The sequence below is a fragment of the Bacillus rossius genome, chromosome 1 (assembly GCF_032445375.1).
Source record: "Bacillus rossius redtenbacheri isolate Brsri chromosome 1, Brsri_v3, whole genome shotgun sequence".
NCBI classification, from domain to species: domain Eukaryota; kingdom Metazoa; phylum Arthropoda; class Insecta; order Phasmatodea; family Bacillidae; genus Bacillus; species Bacillus rossius.
In genome coordinates this window covers 33,253,752-33,263,037 of record NC_086330.1, presented here as the reverse complement: position 1 = coordinate 33,263,037, position 9,286 = coordinate 33,253,752, and the positions used below count along the sequence as shown (strand labels likewise).

At 37.5% G+C, this 9,286-nt stretch overlaps 1 non-coding gene across 1 annotated transcript; it reads right to left on the bottom strand.

The window, feature by feature from the left end:
- Nucleotides 1-8,944: 8,944 nt before the first annotated feature.
- Nucleotides 8,945-9,017, bottom strand: Trnaa-agc (transfer RNA alanine (anticodon AGC)). The gene has a single exon. It is a non-coding gene; the product is annotated as a tRNA-Ala (tRNA).
- Nucleotides 9,018-9,286: the final 269 nt, after the last annotated feature.

The window sequence follows — 9,286 nt, the reverse complement described above, 5'->3', positions numbered from 1 at the left end:
TTACTGTTTACTCAAAGAATTTTTTTCAAAAATTGAAAAAAAAAATTACTATATATTTTTTAATTAGACTGGAAGTTATTAGAAGTTTTACTTAATTTAATTTTGAAGAATTTTTTTCTCGCATGTAAGTGAAATTTTTTTTTAGTAAATCAAGTGTTTGTATTTAAAAAAATGTTATCATGATCTCTAAGTTGGCTCGCTTCATTTAAAGAATAAAATTCTATACAAAAATTATTTTGGGAAATTTAAATTTTATTTCTTAAAGACAACAGTCAAATAGTTAATTTACTGGCTAGATTTTTTATTATTTTTTTTTACAACACAGAACTCAAACAACTACACCTAAGCCAATGATACTTCCAATAAAGATAGTTCAAATACTCAGGATTCTTTTTATTTAGTAAAGAGTATATTAGGTAGCAAGCTACATTCTCTGCCTAGATAATACGCGTATCTTCCTTAGATACAAGCGAACATCTTTGAAGCTGGTGACAAGATAAAAGGCCGTGGTGAAGCACATAAAGCTGGCAAGATCGAAAACTATGTTGTAGCCCTCAGACCAAACTATGGAAACGACGTGATAAAATAAATTATTCTGATCAAGCTTACGATAATCACTATGAAGATATTAATCTTAAATATACTTCTCATAAACATTCCAGGTAGATGATAAGCAGTAGAGATTGATTACATATCATGGTAAAATCCTAACATATTGGTCGAGCGTCTGAGACTACTGATGGCATCGATTAGTGGAGGAAACTACTCGCACCTCAAAGAAGTAGTCCTCATGCATTAAGAACTAAGGGAAGCTGGCTACAAACAATAATAACTTGTTTTACCTGCATTTGCATAAATATAAAATAATATTATTTTGGATTGCAAAAAATAATCGTTTTATTTCTCAAAATCAAAATTTTATTATTGTGCTTCCAATTATGCTTCCTTTTCGTTAATTATGCTGCTTTCTTTCCGTTTACTGTGCTCCCAAATGTGCTCCCTTTTTGTCGAATGTGCTTCCAAGTGTGCCTCCTTTTTTTATTTGCTTCCAAATGTGATTCATTTTTATTAAGTGTGCTTCCAAGTATGCTTCATTTTTGTCGAATGTACTTCCTTTCGGTTGAATGTGCTTCCAATTGTGCTTTCCTTTTTTATTGTGCTTCAAAATGTGCTTCCTGTTTTTAATGTGCTTTCTTTTTCGATTATACTTCCAAATGTACTTACTTTTTGTTGAATATTCTTCCTAAATGTGTTTCCTTTTTTTTTAATGTGCTTCCAAATGCGCTTTCTTAGTTAATGTGCTTCCTTTTTTAATTGTGCTTCCCAATGTACTTGCTTTTTGTCAAATATTCTCTAAAAATTTTCTTTCTTTTTTCAATATGCTTCCAAACGTGTGTGTATGTTTTTTTTTCTTTGATTGTGGATCGTTAAGTCTGTCCTCAAGAAATTATTGGTTTCGAAGTTCGGTGATGCCTGATATAAATGCCATACATTGGACATGACCTGTTAAAAATGTTCGTCATGTATAATCGAAAAATACCTCTTGGTTCGGAGAGGCTTGACCTATGCGCACGACTTTGTACATGATATGTTTAAAATGTTCACCGAGTATAGAAAAAAGATGGTCTCGTGGTTCCGATTCCCGAGGTCTGTATCAAGAATTGTTGTTTCTTATTTTTTGTGGCGGTGACATTTTATGGCATATGTTATCGGTTCAACTCTGATATATGCACTGCAATTTTTTTTTGGAAAAAAAAAGGGGGGGATGTTATACTGGTAGGCTTTTTCTGTTTTTCGTACTCTGAAGCGATTCTAACCAGTACTTTTCATGTACGGGGTTATGATTTTAACCATGTTTTTACGTATTGGCGTGATGTCCGGGAAGCAACGTCCTGCGTGCCTCGAGCTAGCAGCTGGAGGGCCACCCGACCCTCCTGCTAGCTTGCAACTCTCACACGCGGGTTCAGTGTTCACTTGCAGGGTTTCTCGCTCGGCTTCGTACAGCCTCGAGAATATTTTTAAAATCTGTGTGGTAAACGAGCTTGAATTTAGGTTACTTTTACCAGTCGTACGTGCATACTTTTAGCTTCACATGTACCCATTCGAAGTTACATTATACGCAATGCAAAAAGTGACATGGATGTTTGTTTTTTTTAGTTATTGTATCCTGGACCTTTGACTGTTTAATATATAATTAATATGTTTAATTAACTCTGTACTGTCTCCTATCGAACCATGACGAAAATCTATCAAATCATTCATTACATTCCTGCGTGATTTTTTGGATCAAAATTTGGTATTTTTTTCCAAATTTCTAGGTCAATGAATACAATTTTCCAATATAACGGTCATTATGTTATCATCGGCTTACTGGAGGCTGGTAGATGAGTAAATTAAGGCGCTTCTAGTTTTTTGGTACAATACATTATGTGTTTTTAACCTGAAATTATTATTTTTTTTGCTTCGGTCAAGATTCGAACCAATCACTGTAATCAATTGAATCAATCATTTTTTTAACAAGTGAATTTTATTATTTTGGGAATTTTTCACAAATTTCTAGCTAAAAAATTATAGAGATTCAAGATGGAGGCCGTAACAGAAAACTGCGTCAGTTACATCTTATTTTCAAAAGTCAGAAATTGCGTAATAATCCAAGATGTTGGTCGAGGTCAAGGCTAAGTTCAAGAACAAGGTCAAACATCAAGGTCAAGTTCAAAGTTCAAGTTCAAGGTCAAATTCAAGGTAAAAGGTCAAATGAAAGGTTAAAAATAAAAAATCTAATTTAAATACTTTTTTTATAAATTAAAAAAATTCCTGATTTTATGACATAAAAATTACTGTTTCCAAGATGGTGTAAATTTTTCAAAATGACGGAAGTTTTTAATTAAAAAATTTATAAATTAAATTATTTTTTAAATTTTAAAATTTTACCCGATTTTCTATCTTAATATTAACGAATTTTTAAAATGACGTGTAAAGTGCAACGGTGATACTGTCATCCAATTGGCTGCTTTGACGTCATAATCTAATATGGCAACTGTGACGTCACAATCCAAGATTGAGACCATAATGAAAAGTGAAATGGTGAAGTTATCGTTTAAGATGGCCGCCGTGATGTACAATCCAAATAAGTTGTCGACAATCAACTATCCGAACTCCGGACCCAGTCCCCGGAGCTTCATTCCTATACTACTTCCGAGTCTTGTGTTTTTTAGTAAACAAAGTAAACACGCGCGAAGAATCGGGTGCGTTTTGCTGTAGACTTAACAAGTTTGAATATTCTTAATGGTTCATGTTCAAAGTAAGTCAACACAGTACTCGTACATTTACGAAGTTAGATGTAAATTTACAAAGATTCCTGGAAAGTTTGTAACCATTATTATTCGTAAATTTATTGTTAACTTTTTACTAGTGCGAGGGAGTGCTTGTGTCGAATTACTGATTTCAAAATGCTCGCGTTAAACTGTGTAAAATTTAAATTCAGTACAACCAGTGTTACATGGCTTATCCTACAGACAAGTTTCCGAAAATAAGCCATACAACACAGGCGTCATTAAATGATAGAGTTTATAAAAGCACTTTAAAATCGACTATTGTTTACCCGCGTCCTATAATCGATCAATTATACGAATATTGTAAGGTTACGAAACTAATATTGGATAACCAATTATATATATATATATATATATATATATATATATATATATATATTCAAATGTATATTTATTCACTTTTCATTCAGTTTAGTAAAATAATTTCTGTTCCCCTAAGTAAGTAACGTACGGTAATAATCATAAGTCAATAAGCAAAAGCTGTTCAACGGCTGAAATTCTCATTACTGCATTACTGAATTTCGCATTGCCAACAGCAATCCGCAATTAATCGGTGTTTGTCCGGCACACAGATCGTCCGTTTGCCTTGGGCGCGTGCGCAAGCCAACAGGATCTACTTTCGAAGTGCTAATTAGTTTGAGGCACCGTGTTGACTCCCGTCCGGCGCCAACATGACGTCACCTGCGGGGCAGAGGTCTCGGACCACCCTCAAGGGCCTGCCTCAACTCAGGAACGTCTGATTGAACTGTCTCGGTACTTCCACTCTAATGCTGTGGGCCAGGTGAGTACCTTCATTCGCTAAACTCGCCATACTCTCAAGCAGTACTATTTCATTTAGAATGCCCATGAGGTCCATGGTATGTGCTTCTTTTTTTTTTCACGTGTCACATCTTAGCTCTCGGTGTACGTCATTTGGCGGAAGTAATTTCGTGAATGGAACGGAAGTAGAAGAATGAACGGACATGCGTAACTGCGGTGCTGCCATCTGTGGATGTCTCAGAAATATCGATTCATGCGTAAATATTTATTTCGAGAATCTTGCAGAATTTACATTGCGCATAGGTTTTTTAAAAAAAATAAAGCTTTATAATAGTACAACAATCCTTTCATACGTTATGTTACAATTTATAGTAATAAAAATAAATAATGACAATTTAAGAAATACGTTTTCTTCGTCATTATAACCCTTAGTCAAGATTGAAATGTAGAGATAGCACTGTAGATACCCAACAAATTGTTAGCCTACATACATTCGACACCATGTTGAATAAAATGATTTATTGAAAAAAATTGTAATAGTATATCTTAAATGATGAACCAGGTCAATGATGTTCAGGTATGTTTTTAAGAAAATAAATATACAAACATATACGTAGTGTTATAATATGAAGATTTAAAATGTTTCGGGTTAATTTATACCAGTACAATCTTTGAAGAAAAAATAAGTATTTAACGCGTTCTTAAAAGAGGGAAAATAGAAACCTAAATACTTAATTATGAATACCAAACTTTTATTTTAAAATTTGGCTTTTATAAAGAATAATATTTAACATAAAGGAATGTCTTGGGTTAATCTCAATTGACTGCCAAAAAAACGCTTCCCCCAGCATTTTCCTAGAGTTATATATCGGAAGAATGTAAATTGTAAAATAGGAAGGAATTTTATCGAGGAAAGCTAATGAAAATCACGAAAAACTTTGAATTGTTTGAACAAACTACTATTAATGTAATCTTTAAAACGTAGTAAAACATCAATAATCACTTCTGTAAATTTTTTATTATTTTTTTTCCCTACGAACTGTCAACAAATTTATTTGTTTTTGTTTCTTGGCTCAACTGAATAAGCAGTTTTCTGGTCGTTTACTACTTAACTTCAACTCATGCTCAGCACGTAATGCAATTTATTAACACGAGGGATCATGCCAAAATAAAAACAACCTGTAATCTGCAACACAACGCACTTGTGTTGTAATCCGCAAAAATTATAGTTTCTCGTCGAGCGCGACACCCAGAAACTTTCTAGTTATGCCGCGCGGCGCGCCACGTGCCGTCTTATCAGGATGGCCAATAACTTGAAAACCAAATATTACACAAAACTCGAGTCAAACACCCAAACACTTATGTTTTTTACATTTTTTTCCCCTGTGAGGGTACTTTTACACGCGTCTAGGTGATAGTAACTAAAATGAAAGTAAGGTAAGGTTGGCTCAGCGATATTTAAAATACTTTAAAAATCATGTAAATCTAATAATTTTTTTTTACCAACTGCAAAATTGTACGAGTGGACTGTGAACTGCGGATGTGTTCGGAAGTAAATGAATCGTATGAATCTTCATCCGGAGCATTCTTTGTATCCTGTATTCTGCTACGCATGTCTTGCCCAGGGTTTTCCCTGTGTCAATGCAAGTTAATTTCCTGGGCCCAACTGGACATAGTTATAAGTCTAGATTTAAGAAAGGGGAGTCACCCATGGCTTCAATCGTCGCCACGGCTGGCCGATCCTCAAACAGAGCACACGACGCATGTGACCCCTTCCCTGCATGGCTAATGCCCAGCACCTACATAGGTCCCTTCCTTACCTAATGTTTTACGGGTTCATGTTCATAAACGTGGGTCCGCCATCTTACAGTGGAAATTTCGTTGCATGTTGAGCGCGCATCGTTAAAAATTCACTCTCATAATTTTTTTTCATGACGCGCCTAAATAAGTGTAACTTCAAAAAAAAATTGGTTGTCTGTAAAGTCGGTTTACGGAAGATAGTTTAACGTGACAACGGCATAACAAAACATTTATGAAATGATTGCACACTTTTATGAATAAAATTGAATCATTTTTATTGAATTATCTATATTTTGTATGGATAAAAAGGAGTGAAATGAAATCTACAATTTAATTGATAAATTTATTTTTGTTTGCACGCATTAATTCAAATATGTTTATTACTTTAGCGAAGAAATTATTTTAAGTATAACTTTTATACATGTTTGCTATTTAACTTCTTCCAATCTGTGTTATTCTGTTAAGGATAGGACGATGATAGGAAAAGTAGGAAACGAATGGGAGTATTTCAAGTTCAATGTGCCTCGAAAAAGTCAAAACGACGGTTTTTCCAATCGAATGGAAGAGAGATAGATGCGGCGCAAGCGTACAAAGAGCGTAACGGGACACAGCGTAACTGGAAAATGTGTGTAAAAGGACACTTTTTCGTGCGTGCAGCCGGCGTTCATCGATTTATTAGACGTTGTCACGTAAAAAAAAACACTTAATTTTAGTTCGGTGAGGATAACTGCTCCCCTGGCCACGTGACGGGACGCCGCGGCGAGGAAGGCGAGAGAGGCGAGAGAGGCGAGAGAGGCGAGTGAGGCGAGAGAGGCGAGTGAGGCGAGAGAGGCGAGAGAGGCGAGAGGGGTGAGTGAGGCGAGAGAGGCGAGTGAGGCGAGAGGGGCGAGTGAGGCGAGTGAGGCGAGTGAGGCGAGAGAGGCGAGAGGGGCGAGTGAGGCGAGAGAGGCGAGTGAGGCGAGAGGGGCGAGTGAGGCGAGAGAGGCGAGTGAGGCGAGAGAGGCGAGAGGGGCGAGAGGGGCGAGTGAGGCGAGAGAGGCGAGTGAGGCGAGAGATGCGAGTCCCCTCGGTAGGACCGACGCCCACCCGGCTCTCGGCCGCGGCTGGCGGGGCCGGGCTGCGGCTGTTGGCAGAGAAAACAACGTCGGGCCACGGGCGGAGTACGTGATCGCAAGGAAGCGAGAGAGACGGAGCAAACAGCGAGAGAGACAGAGATAGAGCGCGCGGAAGAGGACGGAAGGGACGACGGAATCGCGGAAACGGGCCCGTCGCTTAGCTCTCACGCGTCCGTTGCCGCGACCGACGCGGCTCTGGGCTCAGTGAAGTCTCGGAGATGCCGTGAGAACGGGCGAATCGTCTTCCGATACTTCCCCAAGATTCAGGGCCGGTCTGCGACTGAGTAAAAAGGTTTGGTCTCACACGCCAATTTTGTTTGTTTAATTTTATCTTGTTAGTTTATTCCAGATTGCTCTATTTCGTTCTTCTGCAAAAGATTGCGCAAGTGGTAATAATTACAAACACTTCCGTGTCTTTTTTTTACCGCCATACGATATTACTTAGTAACTATCCGTTGAGTAAATTTTAGATGAAATACAAAATTCAAAAGCAGCATAAAGATAAATTTACATGAAAAACTCTCAAATAATTAATTGCGTGTGAAACCGAGCCTTAAGAATCACAAGTGGTAGTAAATCATGTTCTTAAAGAAATTGGTTGTCTGTAAAGTCGATTTACGGACGATAGTTTAACGTGACAATGTCATAACAAAACATTGATGAAATAATTGCATACTTTTATGAATAAAATTGAATCATTTTTATTTTAATAATAAAATAATAAATACTTGAAATTATACTAGTAATCAGATTTTAAAATGCAAGAATTATTAACCTTTATTGCCGAAACTTTTGTTGTAATAAGCAATGAAAACCAGATAAATTTTTCACTTCACTTTATAAACAGTCGACGAAACAGTTTACGTGTAGATGACTTGTAATTAATTTTAAAAACTGGCGTTTAGCTATAAAGTTTAAATATAATTATGAACAAGTTTTCAAATATATAAAGTGTAATCAAATATATATCATCAATTATATGAATCACCTTTAATTTTTTAGTCAATTGTAACATAACCTATTATTACTGCACTCGCCGACAGCGTAACGAAACAATGAGCGTAACGGGACACACCGTAACGGAACAATGAACGTAACTGGACACAGCGTAACGGAACAATGTGCGTAACGGGAAACTTTATGTGCGTGCAGCCGACGTTCATCGATTTATTAGACGTTGTCACGTCGAAAATATAAGCCCCTGCGAAAGTAAGTGTCCCCGGGGCCCCGCAAAGTCTGAGGCCGCCACAGACTGAGCATTACAATTGCATGCAACAACCTGCACTGTCACACGGCTCTCTTTGCTGCAGCGGCGCGCGTTATGAGTGTCGGTGTGGTGTTTGGTAAATGTCGTCCTCCATCCATCTCCGTATCCAGCCAGCTGTTCTCTGTGAGAATTATCAATTAGTCGAAACACTCCGTCAATAGTGGACATAGGATCCCTCATCCATGTAACATATTTGACTCCAAATGTTGCCTCGAAAAAAAAAAAAATCTTTTTGAGTGGCGGTAACTATTCGTGTATTATTCAGGAAACGTTTTTGTAAACATTTACACTATTTCGTTTATTCTTGGTAAAATTACATCAACAAAAAAATACGTTAGTGAAATGAACAGAAAGAGGCCCGCCGTTTCAAACTCACTGCCTCACTCACTGTTAGTTATTTCAAAATGACTATGCCTAGAAAAGGTGGAGTTGGTGGTGCGTAAGGCCTAGTATTAATGAAGTGTCATCCGTCAGTTCGTCAGATTGTATTATTACAAAAAAAATTCTACCTAAGTTAATTATAGTTGCATTTGTCACACAAAAATCACTTGGATAATGTACCATTTAGTGTGATTTAATGCAATTGACTGTCGTGATAAAACTCTGGAAAAAAAAAAACAGTTAAGTACCAAACAAAAAATTCTATTTTTTTTTATAAATGTAAAAAAGACTGGAGGCGCCGGGTATCGATCCCGGTACCTCTCACATGCTAAGCGAGCGCTCTACCATCTGAGCTACGCCCCCTGTTGGCTGTAACTGGAATGAGCTGGGCTTGTATGTGGAGTGACCGCACGTCGGACTGCTTTCACCAACGATGCCCGTGCCAAGTCACTGACCCACGAGGGGGGAGGAGGGGGAACGATCTCGCCAACTACAGGTCGTGCCACGCAACTTCGCTGCAGCTGCGGCTTGGCTCCGGATCCTACAACTCGGCACCATTATGTTGTAGTCAGGTCTGGCAACTTCCTATCCTTTCTTCTCGGCAAGACCCACCCGCTGTGTGGAGCTCAGAA